Source organism: Hyperolius riggenbachi, chromosome 9 (genome assembly GCF_040937935.1).
Source record: "Hyperolius riggenbachi isolate aHypRig1 chromosome 9, aHypRig1.pri, whole genome shotgun sequence".
NCBI lineage: Eukaryota > Metazoa > Chordata > Amphibia > Anura > Hyperoliidae > Hyperolius > Hyperolius riggenbachi.
Window position 1 is genome coordinate 193038293 of NC_090654.1, and position 23601 is coordinate 193061893.

At 46.9% G+C, this 23601-nt stretch overlaps 2 long non-coding RNA genes across 3 annotated transcripts in view; one reads left to right on the plus strand and one right to left on the minus strand.

Moving 5' to 3' along the window:
- LOC137531805 (uncharacterized) overlaps positions 1–7121 on the minus strand; it is a 33896-nt gene extending 26775 nt beyond the window's left edge. For both annotated transcript variants that reach the window (XR_011023761.1, XR_011023763.1), the window contains exon 1: positions 7038–7121. This is a non-coding gene — a long non-coding RNA (uncharacterized lncRNA). The remainder of the gene's footprint in view (positions 1–7037) is intronic.
- A 36-nt stretch (positions 7122–7157) lies between these two features.
- LOC137531807 (uncharacterized) lies at positions 7158–22242 on the plus strand. The gene is made up of 3 exons (XR_011023765.1): positions 7158–7291; positions 18465–18700; positions 22051–22242. It is a non-coding gene; the product is annotated as an uncharacterized lncRNA (long non-coding RNA).
- Positions 22243–23601: the final 1359 nt, after the last annotated feature.

Below are 23601 nucleotides of genomic sequence, written 5' to 3' on the forward strand. Positions count from 1 at the left end.
TCTGGCGCTTTTTCACCATGCCCACTGTGTACAGCAAGTACGCCACTTGCAACCACTGTCAGCGGAAGTTGAGCAGAGGTGCAGACCCCTTAAAGTTCAGCACCAGCTCGCTGATCAACCACCTTGCGGCTAAACATTTCCACCAGCATGAGGAGTTCCAGAGGCTGAAGGCATCTGGTGCTGGCAGTGGCACCACACCCATCACTGCACAGCCTTCAGCAGCAGCAACAGCAGCCACCCGCCCTCCTGCTCCTCCAGCAGCACCAGCAGGAGTGCGGAAACGCACTGCTCCTCCCCCCTCTGCAACTCCTGCCGCCGACACTGAGGCCTGTTCTGGCAGCCAGTCCTCAGTGGCCTCCTCCGCTGTGTCTGGTGATTCCCGTGTCAGCAAAAGGCCACGCCAGAGCCTTTTGAGCGAGTCCTTCCAGGGGGTGGTTAGGGCTCTGCCTCCCCGCAGCCATCGCGTGCGGCAGCTGAACGGCTTGCTGGCACGGGCCATGTGCTCCCAACTCCTGCCGTACACGCTCGTGCAGGAGGGGAGCGACATGCGGGCGCTGCTTGCTTGTGCAGCCCCAGACTGGCAGCTCCCCAGCAGACACTTTTTCTCCCGCAAGGCCATTCCAGCACTGCACCGCTTTGTGATGGCCAATGTGGAGCGAGGGCTGGAGCACGCGGTTGGTGAAAGGGTCCACGTCACCATGGACTCCTGGAGCAGCCGCTTCGGGACAGGCCGCTACCTGTCCTTCACTGTCCACTGGGTCAGCTTGGTGGAAGGGGGTGAGGATGGGAGAGCAGCAGCGGGCACAGCAGCAGCAGCAGCAGCAACACAGTGGGTGGTGCCACCCCGCAGGGTCAGGGGAACTGCAGCGGGTTCCTCCGATCCTCTGCCATCCTCCGCCACACCTGGCCAAACCCCCCGCCTCAGCAGCAGCGTGAAGGCCCGCCACTGCCAAGCGCTGCTGCACTTGGTCAGCCTTGGCAAGACCAAGCTGACGGCAGCTCACGTGTTGGCCAAACTCCAGGAGCAGGAGAGGATTTGGCTGACCCCCAGAGGCCTCAGAGTCGGAGAGGTGGTGTCCGACAATGGGGCCAATCTGGTTGCTGCCATAGACAGGGGAAACCTGACCCACATCCCCTGTCTTGCCCACGTGCTGAACCTGGTGGTGCAGAAGTTCCTGCGCACCTACCAGGGGATGGGCGAACTGCTGGAAACGGCAAGGAATGTTGTGCGTCACTTCCGGCGCTCGGCTGCAGCCTGTGCGAGCCTGGAAGACGTGCAAAAGGAGCTGGATCTGCCACGCCATCGGCTGATCATTGACGTTCCGACTCGCTGGAACTCCACCCTGGCGATGTTGGAGCGTCTGGTTGAACAGAGGCACGCTGTCAACCAGTACCTTGCCCTGGCCACTGTTTCCGCAGCTCGGAGAAGGGACAAGACCAGCAACATCCCGTCCATCGTCCCCGATGATGACTGGAGGCACATGCAGCAGGTGTGCTTTGTGCTGGCTCCCTTCCTGCAGGCCACAAACATGGTGAGCAGGGACGATGCTATGGTCTGCGAGTGGGTGCCCCTGGTTTCTCTGCTGAACAGGGCCCTCGATGGTTTGCTGGAACAGGGAGCGGCAGCCTTGGACCAGCAGGAGCGGCAACCAGCTGCGCAGTCCACCTCTGAGGGGGAGGAGGAGGAGGACTTGGTGGAGGTCCCTGACCTGGCTGCTGATGAGGGGGATCAGCACAGCGCAGCTGAGTTGGTGCGGGGGTGGAGAGAGGATGAGGCGGCAGAGGAGGAGGATGAGGACAGCACTGACGTCGATGTGCCAGCAGACGTGGCCCGCCTCTTCCCAATGGCAGCGCACATGCTGGCGTGCCTGCGCAGGGACCCCAGGGTGATCCAGATGAAGCAGAGGGAGGACATCTGGATCAGCATGATGTTGGACCCACGCCTCAAGGGGAAGTTGAGCCAGTTCCTGCCGCCTGCAGGAGGAGACCCAGCGCAACAAATAAGGAGCTTGCAGCAGGCCCTTGTTGAGCGCTTGGAGGAAGCCTTCCCCCAGCCTTCCACCCCCACTGTCCAGCAGCCAGCACAGAGGCAGCAGCAGGTGCCTGCATCCAGCAGCAGCAAGCGCCCCACAGACCTGCTGTCTCTCAGCCACGAGCTCTACAGGACTGTAGAGGCTCCGGCAGCAGTGACTAGAGAGGAGATGCATGCAGCAGCATCCTCCTCCGGTCACAGCCAGCGCCTGACCCGCATGGTGGCTGACTACATGGGGTCGTACAGCGGGCTTGACAGCGATGCCCCTGTTGATCCCATGGAGTATTGGGTCAAGCGCATGGAGATCTGGAGCGAGCTAGCGCAGTACGCCCTGGAAGTGCTGTCCTGCCCCCCTTCCAGCGTGCTGTCCGAGCGCTGCTTCAGTGCAGCTGGTGGCGTGGTCACCGAGAAACGCTCACGTCTGTCTCACAAGTCTGTGGACAGACTGACGTTTCTCAAGATGAACCAGGCGTGGGTGGAAGGCGAGTTCCTGGCCCCTGTTGTCGGCGAGAGGGGGACATGAACTGGCTGCCGGAACCATCGTTAATGTGCCTTACCACCCTTTACCACCTCCTGGCTCCTGCTCACTAAGCCAGCCTGGTTCACTTTGACTATTACGTCGCCTGCAGCCACACATTTTACACCTACAGTGGGCTGCTGTGTACTGCCCTTCTGCTGTCTGTCTGTGTTTCCCACTGCCAGGGTACACAGAATGACCTTCTTCTGCTGCCACTCTGCCACCAGCTATTACGTCAAACAATAGCTATATTGGTTGCAAAACCGAAACCAAACAAACCATTAAAAAAAAAAAAAGGTTTAATTTTTCTGAGGTGCCCGGGTTGAAAACTGTGTTGTTCCAGTTGTGTATTGGACACAATGTGGGCTGCACGACCGCTGTCTGGGACCTCCTGTTGTGTTTATTTACGGCCCTGGTATCACCGCTAGGTACCAGGGCTATTATGTCACGCTGCCTACCTGCTGCCACACTCACACTGCTCCTCCATACCTCCTCCTGCTGCTGCTGCTGCTGCTGTCTGTCTGTGTTTCCCACTGCCAGGGTACACAGATGATTTACCTTCTGCTGCCACTCTGCCACCAGCTATTACGTCAAACAATAGCTGCTCGCCTACTCCTCCATTCCTCCTCCTGCTGCTGCTGTCTGTCTGTGTTTCCCACTGCCAGGGTACACAGAATTACCTTCTTCTGCTGCCACTCTGCCACCAGCTATTACGTCCAAAAATAGCTAAATTGGTTGTAAAACCAAAAACCAAAAAACCATTAAAAAAAAAAAAAGGTTTAATTTTTCTGAGGTGCCCGGGTTGAAAACTGTGTTGTCCCAGTTGTGTATTGGACACAATGTGGGCTGCACGACCGCTGTCTGGGACCTCCTGTTGTGTTTATTTACGGCCCTGGTATCACCGCTAGGTACCAGGGCTATTATGTCACGCTGCCTACCTGCTGCCACACTCACACTACTCCTCCATTCCTCCTGCTGCTGCTGTCTGTCTGTGTTTCCCACTGCCAGGGTACACAGAATTACCTTCTGCTGCCACACTGCCACCAGCTATTACGTCAAACAATAGCTGCTCACATAATTACTCTCCTCCATTCCTCCTCCTGCTGCTGCTGCTGTCTGTCTGTGTTTCCCACCGCCAGGGTACACAGATTTACCTTCTGCTGCCACTCTGCCACCAGCTATTACGTCAAAAAATAGCTATATATCTGTGTAATTGGTTGTAAAACCAAAACTACAAAACCATTACAAAAAAAGGTTTAATTTTTCTGAGGTGCCCGGGTTGAAAACTGTGTTGTCCCAGTTGTGTATTGGACACAATGTGGGCTGCACGACCGCTGTCTGGGACCTCCTGTTGTGTTTATTTACAGCCATGGTATCACCGCTAGGTACCAGGGCTATTATGTCACGCTGCCTGCCTCATTGACTGCATGCTGCCACACACTCATCCTCCTCCTCCTGCTGCTAAATTTACCTCCTGCTGTCTGTGTGTTTCCACTGCCAGGGAGCACATACAATGGCGCTTCCAACATGCGTGCGCCACCAGCTATTTGTTGTTACGCTCAAAAATAGCTGCATTTCTTTAAAAAAAAAAAAAATGAAAAGAGAAATAAGTGAAGAAGAAGACGATATAGAAGAAGATGAAGATGAAGAAGATGAAGAAGAAGAAGAAGAAGATGAAGAAGATGAATAAGAAGAAGAAGAAGAAGATGAAGAAGATGAAGAAGAAGATGAAGAAGATGAAGATGAAGAAGATGAAGAAGAAGATGAAGAAGATGAAGAAGAAGATGATGAAGAAGAAGAAGAAGAAGAAGAAGATGAAGAAGATGAAGATGAAGAAGATGAAGAAGAAGATGAAGAAGATGAAGATGAAGAAGATGAAGAAGATGAAGAAGAAGATGAAGAAGATGAAGATGAAGAAGATGAAGAAGATGAAGAAGAAGATGAAGAAGATGAAGATGAAGAAGATGAAGAAGAAGAAGAAGAAGATGAAGAAGAAGAAGAAGATATAGAAGAAGAAGAAGAAGATATAGAAGATAAAGAAGAAGAAGAAGAAGAAGTATATACAGTACTGAACAAAATTCTGGACACAACTTCTCTTTTCACCTTTTTTTTTTTTTAAAGGAACATCCCCACATAATCACTTGCTGTTGTCACTTGGAAAAAAATATGTTTCTTGCATCATTAACCCTCAAAACAAGTGTTGGGAAGCTATTTAAGGCCAATTCGAATAGTCAGCTCGAATAATGAGCTCGAATACCGACTCGAATAGTGAGCTCGAAGTCCGAGGTCGAATCGAATAGTAAAATTTATTCGACTCGAATATTCGACTGACCTCGAATAATTTACTATTCGAATTCGACCAAACTCGAATTTTAAAAAGGGGTATTTGAGCACCACTGCTAATGAGAGTTTAAATGAGAGGTTACTCACCCTTACTCACACTGATAAGTATAAATGTCCCGAACTGTTCGCCGACCAACGGTTCCCGGCAAACTTTGGTGGTTCGCGTTCGCCTGCCAAAGGCGAACTTTCCCGGAAGTTCGATTCGCCCCATAATGCTCTATTGAGCAAAACTTTGACCCTCTACATCACAGTCAGCAGGCACATTGTTGCCAATCAGACTGCACTCACTCTTGGAGCCCCACCCCCCCTTATACAAGGCAAGGTCCTTGTGCCATTTTACTCACTCGTCTGCCTACACTAATTAGTTAAGGGACAGCTGCTACACACTCTGCTAGGGAGAGTTTAATTTCCCTCCTCCTCTCCTAACTGTTCCCTCCTCCCTCCTACTAGGAGAGGGAGGAGGGTCTCATCTGCCAGGGAATTAGGCTGGGTCCACACCAGACCCGGTTGCAGGACGGACACTGCAGTCCGGATCAGGGGAAGTACCCACCGTACTGCAAATTGATGAAAGTGCATCAGTTTTGCATCAGTTTTGTATCAGTTTCCGTTCAGGTTTTTCCCTGACAGAAAACGTCTCTATCATTAGGAAGGAGTGGGAGGATTTTTTGGGCCAATCATAAAGCTCAGGCTATCCGTTTTCACATCCGTTTTTTGCCTGTGGAGCTGGAGATGCGTTTTCTCATTGCTTTCACTACCCCTGCGTGTATCCGTGGTCCTGATCCGTTGCGTGAAAATGCAGCAGGTCCGGACCTTCCGTTCAGGTTTTGAAAACGGATCCCCGCAAACGCAGACGGATCCGTTTTTTACTTGGGTGAGGCTGGCTGCTATTTTAAACATTAGTATCCGGGACTCCGTTTTTCATCAGGTTTGAAAAACGCAGCCACGGATACGTTTCCGGACCTAGTGTGGACGCAGCCTTACAGTATTTCAAAAGCCAGCTTACATACCGTGGCTGGAAATTGAACCCAGGTCTCAGTGTATGGTAGGTAACTAACATATCCATTATACCACCAACACTACTAGCTGAAGCTAACCTAGCATGTACCATTTATGCTCAATCCAAAAGAAAAATTAGACAAGACAAATAACATTTATTTTTCTCCTGGCAGACTCAAAGCACCAGAGCTGCAGCCACTAGGGCACGCTCTATAAACAGTAGCAGTGTTAGGAAGACTTGCCTAAGGTCTCCTACTGAATAGGTGCTGGCTTACTGAACAGACAGAGCCGAGATTCGAACCCTGGTCTCCTGTGTCAGAGGCAGAGCCCTTCACCATTACACCATCCAGCCACTGCTTAAAGGGGAACTTCAGCCTAAACAAACATACTGTCATAAAGTTACATTAGTTATGTTAATTAGAATAGATAGGTAATATAATCTCTTACCCACCCTGTTTTAAAAGAACAGGCAAATGTTTGTGATTCATGGGGGCTGCCATCTTTGTCATGGGGGCAGCCATCTTTTTGGTTGAAAGGAGGTGACAAGGAGCAGGAAACACAGTTCCAACTGTCCTGTGTCCTGATTACCCCTCCCAGCTGCACACGCTAGGCTTCAAATGTCAAATTCAAAATGTAAAAAAAAAAAAATGCACCAAAACAGCAGAACGAGAACAACAAAATCAGAAATCCCATCATGCTTTGCACAGCATCAGGGGAAAAAAGCCTGGGCAGTTTTCTTCTGTGCAGCTAAAAATGAGGCTTGTATAAGAGAAACAAAGTTCTGATGTTGTGAAACTGTTAAACAAACATCAAGCCCTTTCAGTGCTGCTGAGTCGATTTTTAGTCCGGAGGTTCACTTTAAGGATTTGTAGCCAGGCATGGCCTTGCCTTTTGTGTTCAACAGTCTATAACTTTATCATTACTGTGATAAGTAATGATAAAGTTATAGACTGAATGGTAAAGTAATGATAAAGTTATAGAATGAATGGAAGGAGCGCTGAAAGGTGAAAATTGCTCTGGTGCTCAAGGGGTAAAACCCCTTAGTTGTGAAGTGGTTAAAATATGTGCAAACATATACAAATAAGAAGTACATTTTTCCAGAGTAAAATGAGCCATAAAGTACTTTTCTCCTATGTTGCTGTCACTTACAGTAGGTAGTAGAAATTTGACAGAAGTGACAGGATTCTCAGGGATATATTTATTTCAAAAGCACTTAGTGAATGGCAGTTGCTCGGTCCAACTGCCAAAAAACTGTGTACGGAGCAGGGAAGCTGCCCAGCATCATTGTTTAAATCCTTTTTTGGGAATATCTTTATAAAGAATAAAAGCCTTGCTGAAAATCCCCTATGAAGAGATGGACTAGTCTAAAACCTGTCACTTCTGTCAGATTTCAGCTACCTACTGTAAGTGACAGCAACATAGGAGAAAAGTAATTTATGGCTCATTTAACTCTGGAAAAAAAGTACTTCTTATTTGTATATGTTTGCACATATTTTAAATTTTACAGTTTTCCACTGTAGTGCCCATTTAATGTGTTTGGTGATGGGGAATTTTAGCACCTGCTAGTGGCGGAAGTTTGGGTGCCGTCATGGGTGCCCATACAAAATATCAGCAATGGGGTGAAATTCTGGCCCAGCATTTATCAGGGTTTTTTTTAGGTGGGAGGGTTCAATGTGAGAACAGGGTTGTATTTAGTTATAATAAAATATTGGTAATTGATCATTCATTGGTAAATGACCCCATGTCACCCAACACCGCACAGTCTGCATGGGTGCTAGATAGTCAGACGGTCCCTGGATTGAGCCCGGGGGCGCAGATCAGCCACATGGGCATAGTAAGTAAGGAGAGTCCACCGGAGCATATGGGGGGAGGGAGGACAGAAAGGGCAGGAGCCTGTGTCTGCCACATACAGAGCTTTGTAAGACTCTAAGATGCACTGACTTTCCCCCCACCCCACTTTTGGGGGAGAAAAAGTGCATATAGTCCGAAAAATATGGTATTATTCAGACTCTGTTCTTTTGCTCCACATCATGCATGTTCCAAAGCATGCTTGGGGTAAGTCATCAGTATAGTACAGAAAAAGATTTGTGAAAGCTTAAAATTAAACTAAAGGTGTGTGTCATACACTCAGGGCCGGTTTAAGCAACAATGGGGCCCCAGGGCAAAATAAACCTGGGGGGCCCCCCGACATATACCCCGGAACAAAAATCGGCATTAGGGGACCTTTTTTGCAGCTGGTATAACAGGGTGTGAAGCCCCCATCGGTCAAAGCTCCACATTCTGGATATCCCAGCCTGCATGGGGGACAAGGGGTTAAAAAGTTTCAGGAGGGGGAACCCCACATAATTAAAAAAAAAAAAAAATTCCCACACTCTAAAAATAAAAAAGAAATTGGGAAAATAGGAAAAAATGCCAGGGATCTTCATACAGCCATATTGCGGCTGTATAGTGATCCCTGGCCAAAGCGCTGCGGCTGCGTATAGACCCCCTGGAAACCCCGTCAGGAAATTTATTGCGCTTTCGTTTGATGCATGTAAAATTACACTACCGTTAGGTTTGCTACTAAAAGTGACATTTACCGCATTTAAAAGTATACTTTTTTCCTTCGAAACTTTAAAATCGATTTTCTCAAAAACTATAAGGTCTTTTTGAAAAATTGTTTTTTCCTCTTATTTCTAATGATCTCCTTAACATATCCTGCAAATTTAGGGTTTCTAGCATTTAAGGTGGATTTGCTATTAACCATTAAAGTCGGCAGGTTTTTAAATGTGTATTTTTTTTTCCTTTGAAACTTTAAAATCGATTTTCTCAAAAACTATAAGGCCGATTTGAATTTTTTTTCCTCTTGTAGCCACTGGAGGCCCCTACAAGCTCTGGGGCCCTGGGGCAGCTGCCTCCTTTGCCTTAATGGTAGCGCCGGCCCTGCATACACTTATCGATTTTCCCCTTCAATATCTGGCAGATTCGATCACTTTGATCAAATCTGCTACAAATTGATGCCGTATACTATGCTCAATTGGCTAAAAATGATTGAATTGGACAATTGCACCTCAATATTGATAAGTGGTGGGTTGAGTGTGCGGCATTAGTGCCTTTTGATTCTGGAGTAACTGACATGTATTGTTAACTGCGGAGCTTATACTCACCTATCCACCGGCGTGCCTGATGTGTCTGCTCTTTATACCCTGTGTCCCGTGACAAATGCTAGAAACTGAACAATAGAGGCCCCTAGTGATCAAGTCAGGTGCATGCCATCAGGGCTCTATTGTTCCGCCTCTAACATTTGTCACTGGACATAGGTGCCCCAGGAGAGAAGAGAGAAGGAGGAGCGCTGGCAATGGAGAGAAGACAAATGCCAGAGGACAGGTAAGTGTAAGCTCCGCTGCCTACACTCTGCAAGGATCGGGAGGAGGAGGAGCACTGGTGGCTGGATAGTGTACCAGTTAAGGGCTCCGCCTCTGACACATGAGCCCAGTGTCCAAATCGAAGGCTCTTCCTGTTCAGTAACCCAGCACCTATGCAGAGACCTTGGGCAATACTCCCTAAAACTGCTACTGCCTTTAGTGCGTAGTAGTCTGTCAAGAGAAAAGGGCAATATAAATGTTCTGTGTCTTAGATGGGGTGAACCTGGTGAGCCCGGCAGGCAGTGCACAGCTCCACAGATCTGTTGGCCTCATAGACCAGTGTATAGCAAGACTAAGACATAATGGGATCTGCAGCAAAGTTATATGTGGTTCATCAACCTTTAACATGGCAAAATTCCTTGCGCCAACACCAGATCTTATGTTTACTTTAGTGATTAATCACTGAAAATGAGGATTTTTTTAGCAGTTTGTAAATGACATTTATTGTAGGAAAATGACTACACAGAAAAAGTTACAGAAAATACCTGTTGACATAGGCTTACAATAAGAAAAAATTAAGAAATACAATTCTGTGGATGACAGATCATCTATTACATGTCAGCAACGATCAAAAGCAAGGTGTAATGGATAGCGGAGATACGGCCGCAACAGCAAGCGGCATGGCGGCTATCTCCGCGCCGCAGCTGGCGGTTTCCGCCGCGCAGTTACACGCTGGTGCTTTGCATGGTCCTTCTATTGCTCATAGACTAAGGGCTACGCGCGTGTGCGCCAGGCGACAGGACCTTTATGCAACTAGGAGGGGAGTCAGCTGATCAGGCGATCATCTGACTCCAGCTATGCTCCGGATTGGTTGAGTGACTGGGGCGGCGCTGTGGAGCGCTTGCAGTATATATAGGACAGGTCATTCAGTTGCTCCGCGTCTGCTGTTGCAAATGCTACGTGTTAGCACTCAGACCTAGTCAAATTCCAAAGTGTGCTAGAACCAGCAGGAGCTGGGGATCTACACTTAGCCAGATTCTGTTGATAGCTTAAAGTACTAATTGAATTGTATTATTTGTTATGACCTTCTGCTAGCCTGACTACTCTTCTGTTTACTGATCCTGTATCTTTGCCTATCTGATATAGTTGCCGACTCTGCCTGAAACACTACTCTGATCTAGCTTTCTGTCGCTGTACCGTATCTGTCCGCTCGTTGCCAAACCTGCTTGTCTGACTCTCCTGTCCTCACCAGTGAGCCTAGTCACTGGTGAGAGATCTTCTGCTAGCATCACCTGCTTCACAGGTGACTGACTGCAGTACTATCTGAATCACCTGCCCCTCAGGTGGTCAGTAGCTGCAGTACAGTCTGAATCATCTGCTCCTCAGGAGATTGCTAGCTGCAGTACAGTCTAAATCACCTGCTCCTCAGGTGGTCAGTAGCTGCAGTACAGTCTGAATCACCTGCTCCTCAGGTGGTCAATAGCTGCAGTACAGTCTGAATCACCTGCTCCTCAGGTGGTCAGTTGCTGCAGCACAGTCTTTATCACCTGCTCCTCAGGTGAATAGTCACTACAGTACTATCCTTTCTACCTGCCCCTCAGGTGATAGTGGCTACACTACAGTCTGAATCACCCGCCCCTCGGGTGACCAGTTCGGTTGTTTATTATTAGTTCTACCCGCTCCTCGGGTGAACTATCTCACTATTGTCTGTATCTCCAGCTTGCTGGAGTTTGTATTCCTGTGTTATATAGAGATATTACTATCTCCCAGCTCCTCTGGGAAAGCGGGTATCTCTATCATTACTGTTGCACCAAACACCTACCCTTACATTGGTTGTCCTGTCTCTGGCTATACCAGTATTATTGGTGATTCTGCAGATCACACATAATCAGGTATAACATCTGTATTATTGGTGATACTGCAGATCACCAATAATCAGAGAAATCTGTTCTCGCTGACACCAATCGTTACACAAGGATTGCAACAATAAGGGGTATTTTATATGGCATGATAAATGAGGGAACAAAACCTCACTCCTTTAAAGGTGTGACTTAGCCAAGCTTACTTGCTTTTGTTCCCAGCTAGAGACCAGCACTCGGTTGGATAACGTTATGCAGTTTGTGAGTTGGATTCAGATAGACTGTATTGTGTATAAATGGGTTGTGGGTCGGGGGCAGGTACAAATTACTGCAGGGGCAGGTAGTGATTGCCAGAGGTTATTTCTTTTTTTGGCTAACTGCTTTGAATGTTCATGTGCAGATGTTAATGCTGGTGTTACTGATTCACTTTTGCTCCTTTGAGACAAATTAGGGACATGCTAGCAACATAACTAATAATAAGGAACTGGCACTTCATCATGATGTTTAACCAGGGACTGGAATTCATTTGGTCCTGCCTACTGTAACGATCGGTGGGCGCAGAGAGTATCTGATTACCGGTGATCTGCAGTATCGCCGGAAATACAGATATATACCAGATTATAAGTGATCTGCAGTCTCACCGATAATCCGATATACAAACTAACCTCTGTTCGCCTGAGTAGAGTGTAGTGTTTTGGTGTAACAGTAACACTAGGAGGCCTAGGCCTCAGTGCAGCAAGGAGAACTGCACGGATTCCTTCCGTAGACCTGAGCTCTCCAAGACGGGAGGAGTCAGACTGACAGTAGGAAGGAAAGTCCGAGAGTGACACTCAGGAAGAAGTGTCACTAACAGGACTGGGAACCGCCTCCAATCGTGAGGTCGGTTCTCGAGGTCAGACAAGCCAGGTCGTACACACACGGACAGATAAAGTACAAATACAGTAGGCAAAGGCGGAGTCAAAGTACAGGCAGGGTTCAGCAGCGGGGTATCAGATATATCGGGGTACAAAATCAGGAGGCAGAAACAAAGTCTAGGAACGAGCCGAGGTTCGGCAACAGAGTATCAGAAATATCGAGGTACAAGGTCAGAGTTCAGGAGGATAGTCGAGGCAGGCAAAAGTCATAACATATAATCACAATCAAACTAGTACTTTAGCTATCAAATATCTAGCTAAGTGTAGGATTACAGCTCCAGCTGGTCCCGGCACACTTCAGGATCTGACTACGGATCTGGGTGCTCCCACGTATGTGATCGCACGCCAGACAAAGAGCAAGTGAACAACCAGCAGTATATATACTCTAGGACCTTTCCAGGACCTCCCTAATTGCTGGTCCAATGAGAGCAGTGAAATTTGTCAGCTGACCCAGCTGGTCAGCCGACACCCTTCTAACTGCTATTTAAACTCTGCCTCTCTGCTCGCGCGCGTGTAAGTCTGAATCTTGGTGGACTATCAGTCCCAGCCACACCAGTACTGTCATGCAATGTATCTAGTGCGGGGGCCGCCTCTGATGCGGATTCCGCCGTTCCCAATGCGGATTCCGCCGCACTGCCTATGCGGCATGCAGCGTTTTTTCCGCGTTGTGACGCCATGCTGGACGCGGAAACAGCCGCCTCACCTTGAGAGACGGCGGCATTTCCGCGTTTCCTTACAGTACCCCCTCCCCGAGGAGTGGACTCCGGACAACTCCTACCAGGTTTCTCGGGATGTAAGGCATGAAACTCCCTCCTTAACTCGTCTGCATGCATGCGTGAACCCGGTACCCACTGTCTCTCCTCAATGCCGTACCCTTTCCAATGTACGAGGTACTGTACCGAATTCTGTACCATGCGTGAATCCAATATCTTTTCTACCTCGTACTCAGGTTGGTCGTCCACCACCACAGGAGGAGGAGGAGTGGGACCCACATGGACTGCTGGTTTAAGCAGGGATACGTGGAAGGACTTTACCCCACGCATGCTGGCGGGAAGATCAACGGAATACGTAACGTTGTTGATCTTCTTGGCCACTGAAAATGGACCCACAAACCTGGGGCCCAGTTTATCTGAGGGCTGTCTCAGGGTTAAGTGACGTGTGGACACCCAGACCAAGTCTCCTGGCTGGAACTTCCACTCCAATGAGCGTCTTTTGTCAGCCTGACCCTTTTGACTCTGGAATGCCCTTTCCAGATTACTCTTCACCTTCCCCCAGATGACTTTAAATGCCCTGTGCCAGGCTTCCAGGGTTGGAAACGGAGAGGAGGCAACTGGCAAGGGGGAAAACTTGGGCGATCTCCCCGTTACCACCTGAAAAGGCGAAAATCCGGAGGAGGAATTTCTCAAGTTATTTTGAGCAAATTCTGCGAAGGGCAAAAATCTGACCCAGTCGTCTTGTGCCTCCGCAACATAACATCTCAAAAATTGTTCTAGAGACTGATTTATCCTTTCAGTCTGGCCATTAGTCTGTGGGTGGTAGCCGGACGAGAAAGACAGCTTCATGCCCATTTGGTGGCAAAATGCCCTCCAGAATCTAGAAATGAATTGGACTCCCCTATCCGACACTATGTTTTCCGGAATGCCATGCAGCCGGAAAATGTGGATGATGAACAGGTCGGCCAATTCCTGAGCCGAGGGGAGTCCTTTCAAGGGCACGAAATGGGCCATCTTGCTGAAGCGGTCGACTACCACCCAAATGACCGACATGCCTTCAGACCTGGGGAGCTCACCCACGAAATCCATGGACAAGTGGGTCCATGGCTCACTCGGGGCGGGCAAAGGCTGTAAGGTACCGACAGGTGCCAGCCGGGAGGGTTTACTCTTAGCACATACTGCGCATTCCCTAACAAATTCCCTGCAATCAACAGACAGGGAAGGCCACCAGGCACACCTGGCTACAAGATCCTGTGTTCTGGCAACTCCAGGATGTCCAGCATTTTTATGTGCGTGGAACATTTCAAGGATCTGAAGACGAAAGGGCAAGGGAATAAACATGACCCCTTCAGGCTTCCCTTCTGGGATGTCCTGCTGGAAGGGGCTCAACGTCTCCTTCCAGTCTTCCCAAGTATCAATTGCAGCCAGCACCAATTTTCGCGGAACAATCGTCTCAGGGACGGAGGCCTGTGCTGTTTCTGGCTCAAAGCACCTGGATAGCGCATCTGCCTTAGTATTCTTACTGCCCGGTGTGTACGTAATCACGAATGTGAACCTTGAAAAAAACAGGGACCATCGAGCCTGACGAGGGCTTAACCTCTTAGCCCCCTCGATGTATTCCAGATTCTTGTGGTCGGTAAAAACCGTGATAGTATGCTCCGCTCCTTCTAACCAATGACGCCATTCTTCAAAGGCTAGTTTAATGGCTAAGAGTTCCCTGTTGCCTATATCGTAGTTTCTCTCTGCTGGAGAGAATCTCCGAGAAAAATAGGCACATGGGTGCAATCTACCCTGTAAGCCTGAGCGTTGAGACAGCACAGCCCCCACCCCGACTTCTGAGGCGTCTACCTCAACAATAAAAGGGAAGGAAGTGTCTACGTGTCTTAGTATGGGTGCTGTGCAGAACAGCTCCTTCAAGGTCGAAAATGCCTGTAGGGCCTCAGGCGACCAGTGAGTAGTATCCGCCCTTTTCCTAGTGAGACTGGTGAGAGGTGCAATAACGGTGGAGTACCCCTTTATGAACCTCCTATAATAGTTTGCAAAACCCAGAAAACGTTGCAACGACTTTAACCCCACCGGCTGAGGCCACTCCAGAACAGCGGATACCTTGGCAGGGTCCATAGACAGGCCCGAGGTGGAGATTATGTACCCCAGAAAGGCGACAGATGTAACTTCAAAAATACATTTTTCCAACTTGGCGTACAGCAGATTTTGTCTCAACTTGTTTAGCACAAATCTGACATGGACCCTGTGCTCGGAGAGGTTGTTGGAGTAAATTAGTATATCGTCAAGGTATACAAGCACAAACCTACCCAACACCTCCCTGAATACCTCGTTAATCAATTCCTGGAAGACTGCTGGCGCATTGCACAACCCGAAGGGCATCACTAAGTACTCGTAATGCCCATCGGGTGTGTTGAAGGCCGTCTTCCATTCATCGCCCTCTCTAATGCGGATCAGGTTGTATGCACCCCTCAGATCCAATTTTGAAAAGATCTTAGCGTCTGTGACCTGCGTGAATAAATCGTCTATTAATGGCAACGGATAACGATTCTTCACCGTGATTTTATTTAGGCCCCGATAATCGATGCAAGGTCGAAGGCCTCCGTCTTTTTTCTTAACAAAAAAGAAACCGGCCCCTGCAGGCGAGCGGGAGGGGCGAATGAACCCCTTGGCCAGATTGTCACGGATGTACTCCTGCATAGCCACCTTCTCTGGTCCAGACAAATTATACAGGTGACCCCTAGGGGGCATACAACCGGCACGGAGATCGATGGGGCAATCGAAAGGGCGATGAGGAGGTAACCTATCAGCAGCCCTGGGACAGAATACATCCGAGAACTCGGAGTATTGCTCGGGAACACCCTCCACATGTACCTTGGTCTGACCTAATACCACTTTTCCTAGGCACTGTTGGGAACAGAAGTCTGACCAACTGGTTAATTGTCCTGTCGCCCAATTGATCTGTGGCGAATGAAGCTGCAGCCAAGGCATACCTAGGACAATGGTGGAGGTGGTTATATGTAACACAAAAAAACGTAAACTCTCCCTATGCAGTACCCCAGTAACGACTTCCACCTCTGGTGTCTGGGAGAGCGGACGGTCCCTTTGTAACGGGGAGTCGTCCACGGCAGTAACCTGGATAGGAGGTTTTACTGGGGTGAGAGGAATGTCCAACTTCTCTGCAAATTCGGAACTCATGAAGTTAGCCGCGGAGCCAGAATCAATAAAGGCCTCTGTGGCTTCAGATTTGTCCCCCCATGTAATCGTACAGGGGAGGAGCAATCGTCTTTCTTTCAGGGGTGCGAGCTGGGCGCCTAGGGTGTCACCCCTTATCACTCCTAGGCGGTAGCGTTTCCCGGCTTATCCTTATTAGGCTTAATGAGACAGTCTCGTACCCTATGCCCCCCTTCACCACAGTATAAACATAGTTGTTCCGACAATCTCCGTCTTCTCTCCACTTGGGTCAACTTAGACCGACCGATCTGCATCGGCTCAGGTGGAGGCAAGACCGGAGATGATGAGACAGAAGGAGACGGAGTTACTAGGGGTGCAGCGGGAGGCACTGTGTAAGAGGTCGGCCTAAGCCGATGACTGCCCCTAGTCTGTCTCTGATGGCGTAGCCTACGGTCGATTCGAATGGCCGATGAGATGGCCTCGTCGACTGTTTTGGGTTCGGGTTGGCTTAACATTAGGTCGGAGACCTCATCCGACAACCCAGACAGGAAGTAATCTAACAGGGCATAAGTGCCAAACCTGGCCGTAACTGACCACCTACGAAATTCGGCCGCGTAATCCTCGACTGGACCCCTGCCTTGCCGTAAAAGTTTGAGCTTCCGCTCAGAGGATGCAGCAAGGTCAGGGTCGTCGTAGATTATGGCCATGGCCTTAAAAAATTCCTCTACCGAGGTCAGAGCAGTATCGGTATAAGGCAGGTTGTATGCCCATGACTGGGAGTCACCAGACAGCAAAGTTTTAATAAAGGTGACCCGTTGGGTCTCAGTCCCCGAGGATCGGGGTCTCAACTCGAAATACGATAACACTCTACTCCTGAAATTCCGGAAGTCAGACTTGTGGCCGGAAAATTTATCAGGTACAGGCATACGTATGTCAGTACTAGGAGAGGATCGCACTGAGTCAACTGACGTCTGGAGGGTTTGCACAGAGCCTGACAGGACATCAATCATAGTCTTGTGGCTACCCAGCACTTGGTTGATGTTTTCCACCGAAGTGGCAAGTGCGCCCAGACGGTCAGTATGTGCGTCCATTTGCATTTTTTGGGTCTGGCGTTCTGTAACGATCGGTGGGCGCAGAGAGTATCTGATTACCGGTGATCTGCAGTATCGCCGGAAATACAGATATATACCAGATTATAAGTGATCTGCAGTCTCACCGATAATCCGATATACAAACTAACCTCTGTTCGCCTGAGTAGAGTGTAGTGTTTTGGTGTAACAGTAACACTAGGAGGCCTAGGCCTCAGTGCAGCAAGGAGAACTGCACGGATTCCTTCCGTAGACCTGAGCTCTCCAAGACGGGAGGAGTCAGACTGACAGTAGGAAGGAAAGTCCGAGAGTGACACTCAGGAAGAAGTGTCACTAACAGGACTGGGAACCGCCTCCAATCGTGAGGTCGGTTCTCGAGGTCAGACAAGCCAGGTCGTACACACACGGACAGATAAAGTACAAATACAGTAGGCAAAGGCGGAATCAAAGTACAGGCAGGGTTCAGCAGCGGGGTATCAGATATATCGGGGTACAAAATCAGGAGGCAGAAACAAAGTCTAGGAACGAGCCGAGGTTCGGCAACAGAGTATCAGAAATATCGAGGTACAAGGTCAGAGTTCAGGAGGATAGTCGAGGCAGGCAAAAGTCATAACATATAATCACAATCAAACTAGTACTTTAGCTATCAAATATCTAGCTAAGTGTAGGATTACAGCTCCAGCTGGTCCCGGCACACTTCAGGATCTGACTACGGATCTGGGTGCTCCCACGTATGTGATCGCACGCCAGACAAAGAGCAAGTGAACAACCAGCAGTATATATACTCTAGGACCTTTCCAGGACCTCCCTAATTGCTGGTCCAATGAGAGCAGTGAAATTTGTCAGCTGACCCAGCTGGTCAGCCGACACCCTTCTAACTGCTATTTAAACTCTGCCTCTCTGCTCGCGCGCGTGTAAGTCTGAATCTTGGTGGACTATCAGTCCCAGCCACACCAGTACTGTCATGCAATGTATCTAGTGCGGGGGCCGCCTCTGATGCGGATTCCGCCGTTCCCAATGCGGATTCCGCCGCACTGCCTATGCGGCATGCAGCGTTTTTTCCGCGTTGTGACGCCATGCTGGACGCGGAAACAGCCGCCTCACCTTGAGAGACGGCGGCATTTCCGCGTTTCCTTACACCTACACTCATTTCAAAATCGAGGGGCAATGAGTGAGCGGTACCTTCCTGTTACTGTCTGGATATATTTGAGTAGACTAGAGGCAGAGAGTACTCTGAACATTCCTTTTTGAATAGTGATGAGCATGAATTTCACATAATCATAATTTCGCATTGTAATTCACAATTACAATGCAAAATCGTATGGCAAAATTTTGAGAGGATTCATAATTAATTTCATTTGTAACCGTAATCAGGAACCGAAATTTCGCATAATTTTTGCATAATTTTGTGCCGACTTTAGCAGTTAATAGCAAAGACCCCATACATGCTATTGCTAACAAAATTGCTGTGTATGTTAAAGGGACACTGAGCAGAGACCTAAAGTGAAAATCTGGACCTACCTGGAGCTCCCTCTCTAAAGACGGAACTGCGCATGTGCAGGATGCTTACGGAACTGGCTTAATGATGCGCCTGCTGTGCGCATGCGCAACTTCAGCCGAAGTCACCGGATTAATAGAGCTGCCAGCAGGACCATGGAAGGAACCAAGAAGATGTCGGGAGACCTTTGCGGGCTACTGGGGCTGGAGAAAGCCCCAGGTAAGTCCAGATTTTTAATTTAGGCCTCTGCTCTGGGTCCCTTTAAGGGAAATAAGTAAAAAATGAAGAATTTTTCAAAAAGACCTTGTAGTTTTTTGAGAAAATCGATTTTAAACAGATAAAGGAAAAATGTTTTTTAAACTCTCATTTTTCAGGGTTTAACAACCATTTTTCCTTTGCATTTTTAAAGTAGATTTTCTCAGAAACTACAAGGTCTTTTTGATAACTTTTGCTAATGATATCTTGTATGGGGGCTTTGCTAATAACCACTACAAAATTAGAGAAAATTAGACGTAATTATGCAAAATTGCACATGGATTATGCAAACTCAATTGAATTAATAAATCGTAATTACACACAGCTGTAATTGCAAAAATATATGTGAAATTTTGCTTAATCCTCATTAGCAGATCATCACTACTCTTGCCTTGAGAGCAGGAGACAAAAATGGGGGCTGTTATTAGCAACCAGTGCAGCAAATACATATACTACATATATTATCAGTGGCAAGAGGGGTGACACCCAGGAACCCAGGACAAAGGTTTTTTTCATAGCAGGTGTAAAGGGGTGGGCCTACAGGCCACAGATGAAAGGGGCGGATCTAAGGCTGGAGCCTACATGTATACAGGGTGTTCTGCTCCACCCCACCCTGCACTGGCCCTCCTCCAAGCTCCTCTTTCTACCTCTTCTGCTCTTCCTGTATGTGCCAGCTCCATTAGCTGTAACATAGCACTGTTACTGTTTTTTTTAAATAACACTGGATGCATTATTTTAAACTGCATTACTTCAACTTAAAGGACACCTGAAGTAAGAGTGATATGGAGGCTGCCATATTTATTTTGTATTAAACAATGCAAATTGCTGCATGCTTGTTGCAGGTGTGTGATTCAGACACTGATGCATGAAAGATCGGCAGGATGCCAGGCAACTGGTTTTGTTTAAAAGGAAATAAATATGGCAGTCTTCATATCCATCTCACTTAAAGAGGAACTCCAGTGAAAATAATGTAGTAAAAAAAGTGCTTCATTTTTTACCATAATTATGTATAAATGATTTAGTCAGTGTTTGCTCATTGTAAAATCTTTCCTCTCCCAGATTCACATTCTGACATTTATTACATGGTGACATTGTTACTGTGGGCAGGTTATTTAGCTGTTTCTAGCTGCTCTGTCTGTTAGAGACAGCTAATAACAGCTATTTCCTGTCTCTGAACATTGTTACATTGTGGCAGTTTGCCAGCAGTACCGCGGTATTCAGAGCCTCTTGTGGGAGGGGTTTCAGCACAAAATCAGTCACACAGCGCCCCCTGATGGTCTGTTTGTGAAAATCATTGTCTTTCTCATGTAAAATGGGGTATCAGCTACTGATTGGGAAAAAGTTCAATTCTTGGTTGGAGTTTCTCTTTAAGGTGTCCTTTAAGCCTCACAAGCCAACACTCATGAGTAGAGGTTGTTATGGGCGGTGGGGGTTCATGGTTGCCCCAATTATTAAATGATTTCTGACAAATGCACCGCGACTAAGCGAGTTACCATGGTGATTCGTGGTGTGAACATGGAAAGTTCTCAAAGTTTTTCTAATGGGCCCCATGATTTGTAGTTATGCCTCTGCCTAAGCATATAGCTTCTATATCCTGTTCTGTTCCTGTTACCTGGGTTTGCTTCAAGGCTGCTTTAAATAAGACCTTCAGGATAATGTGAAGAAATGAATATCATCCATATTTAATAGCTGCGGTTATTTTTAAAACCTGTTTTCCGTAATTAGCCGACTAAATAAATGAGTGGGCAAGGGAAGGATAGGAATGAGTGACACGGTCATCTATGTGAAATTCCGCTGGGTGTTTCATGCACAACAGCATGGTTCACACTTTTGAAAATCAGGAAGGGAAGAGTCCCGTGTCAGGAGGAAGAATTGTGAAGCACAAATAATTATAGGTGCTGAAAATGTAGTCTTCAGTTTAACAAAGCTGTATAGTTTGTGACCATCAACTGAACCAAGGAGAATCTGAACAGGATAATTGATTTTACAGGCCTTCAATGACCATTAAAAACTTTCATACAATTCATTTTTTACTGGCGATTTCCCTTAATGAGAGTGAGTGCTAGTTTTTAGTGAATTTCACATTATTGTATATGTGATAAAAATCACTTGAAATGTTGATTCCCCCACCTTTTAAACTCATAAATCATGCAGAGTTTGCTCAGCAAATATGTCAGCAATATTGGTTAATCCTAATCTCTGAAATAACCTTGAAACGTCAGCGTTGTCTTTTTTAGATGAAAATAGAGTCATAACAAACGGGTTCCACATTTTAATTGGTCCCAGAAGGAGACGTTATTTTGTTGCCTGTAGAACCATTTAATGGACAATCCCATCAATCTTATTAGATATTTCTGTTTCCACACTTAAATGCTAAAAAAGAATAATGTCCTGAGTGTTGTCAGGGCTGTTTACTGCCATGAGGCAAACTGATCAAGAAGGACCCCTAAAAGCCAGGATGAGACTTGGAGAGCGCAACTTTGCCAAGTGGAGAAATCGGAGGTTCGCCAACATCCCCACAACCAGAGCATGGTGGCATAAAGTTAAAGAATCAATAAACTAAAACAATATGCTAGAAAAACTTAAAGAACAATACAAAAAAAAACATTTGCTTGGTTTCCTATAGTGGTAAATTATAATTTTGTTTTTTGGAGGCATGTTGGAAATTAAAACCTGAAATTTGTTTGTGTTTTTATTTACAATGTAGTTTTGTTCTTTGCAGTGATTTCAGTAGAAGACTTTAAGATACCTTTTAGTCCGCTACTTAAATCCATGGTGGCTCTCATTTCTCAACATCTTACTTGGGTACCTTGTGCTGCTATTCCCATAAGCCCTATTGAAAAGAACCGTTCAATTCTACACCTTGACTGGTAAAAAAATCTAAAACAACTGTATGTAAGAACTTTAAAGAGAAAAGAGACAAGACCTGGTCTAAAAAGACTTTATGCATCAATATATTGCATGTTTTTATCTATTTTTATGCAACTCTATGCTGTGGGTGTTGGTCACAATGGGGTCGATTCACTAGTAGGCTTTAACCTCTTGACGACCACAGGATTTCACCCCCTAGTGACCAGGCAATTTTTTACAACTCAGCACTTTGCCGCTTAAACGATTTATTGCTCGGCCATACAACTTAGCAGCCAAATGAATCTTACCGCCTTTTCTTCCCACCAACAGAGCTTTCTGTTGTTGGTCTCTGATTGCTGCTGCAATTTTTATATATATATATTTACAAAGGTTTTTTTTTTTTAAATAAAATAACCTATTTTTTTTTTCTCGCCCCATCCATTCATTACAATCACCCCTCTTAGGCTGATTTCACCTCTCATAGGCATCAGGGCCCTGAGCTCAGTCTCCATCTGCTCCTGGGGATGGCACAATGCTGAAACCATTCAAGCTCTGGAAATTGGGCAGTACTCTACAACTGGATTGATCGTTCATGCTCTGGATGTGCATTATATGTTGTATTTTACTGATGGGTCCCTTGTGATAAGGGCCCTCAATGTGAGTACCTTGTTGGTTTTTAAACTTGGATTTTAATAAATGTCAATGTGTTTTGTTACCAACTAATGGTGATTTGATTCATTCATCTGGTGATGGTAACCTGTCTGGTGACTGCCATTGAATGACTGGATATTCAGTGCTGATGATTATATTGGATACCTGAGTTTATGTTGTCTGTCTTTTTTTCCCCATTTTTTCCACCATCCCGACGGATGACGTAGCGAGCGCCTGGACGCTCTGCGGTGATCCTTAGAGGTAGGATCGGGCCATAGCTCTAACATATTTGGCAAACTTAAGATCTGTACTAAGCACCTGAGATGTACAGCAACAACATGCACATGGAGCACAGCACTGATGATTCAACAACAAGAACATCCCAGGGTTCTTAGAAGAATGCTTGCTACCAAACGCAGCAAAGGTAAAAGTAAGCCACATGCTCAAGCCAGAGTTAACATAAATGATGTGTTAGTTGAAGACATTATTGATCTGAAACTGGTTGAAGAAGTTATGTCCAACGCTCTTAAAAGCCTCAAAGAAGACTTTACTAAAAGTTTAAATATTAGAACATCTCCAAGTGCCTTTGACCATATTGTTGTGACAAAGCACCTGAAACTACGGATACTAGAAGCCTGTGCTAGCATTTCTCCTGCAGTGTTGCTATCAGTGTGTGAAGAGTAGGAGAAGAGGGTTGCAGTGACAATCCAACACAATGGGCAGCACATTGATCACGTTTTAGTCAGAAACTTGTGAATAACTCATGAAAAAATAAAGTTACGTTAAAACCAAGCACACCATTGTTTTTCTTGTGAAATTCCCAATAAGTTGGATGTGTCACATGACCATCTTTCTATTGAAAAAACAAAAGTTGGATTGAAAATGGCTGATTTAAAAATGACCGCCATGGTCACCACCCATCTTGAAAAGTCCCCCCCCCCCCCTTCACATATACTAATGTGCCACAAACAGAAAGTTAATATCACCAACCATTCCCATTTTATTGAGGTGTATCCATACAAATGGCCCACCCTGTATTTTCTAACTTCTCACTTTTCAATGAATGTTTTTTTTTCCTCTACTACTTTCTTTTGGTAAATGTCCTCTTTAACCAGGCACTCTGTATGGCTGTGCACTTTAATACAGAGATTCTATCAGTGCCTCTCTCTGTTAGTGGCTGTGAAGAGTCACACAGTGACAGGCGCCTGTTTCCCTTCACAGGAACGCGACAGAATGATCAGGTTGCGGAGCACAAAAGCGTTTGATATCCAATCGCGTCTAGACGGAAGCTCTGGCCCTCACACCACACTAGTCAGTCGCACAGCAGAATAATTTGATCTGATGCTTTTCTGAAGACATTAAAC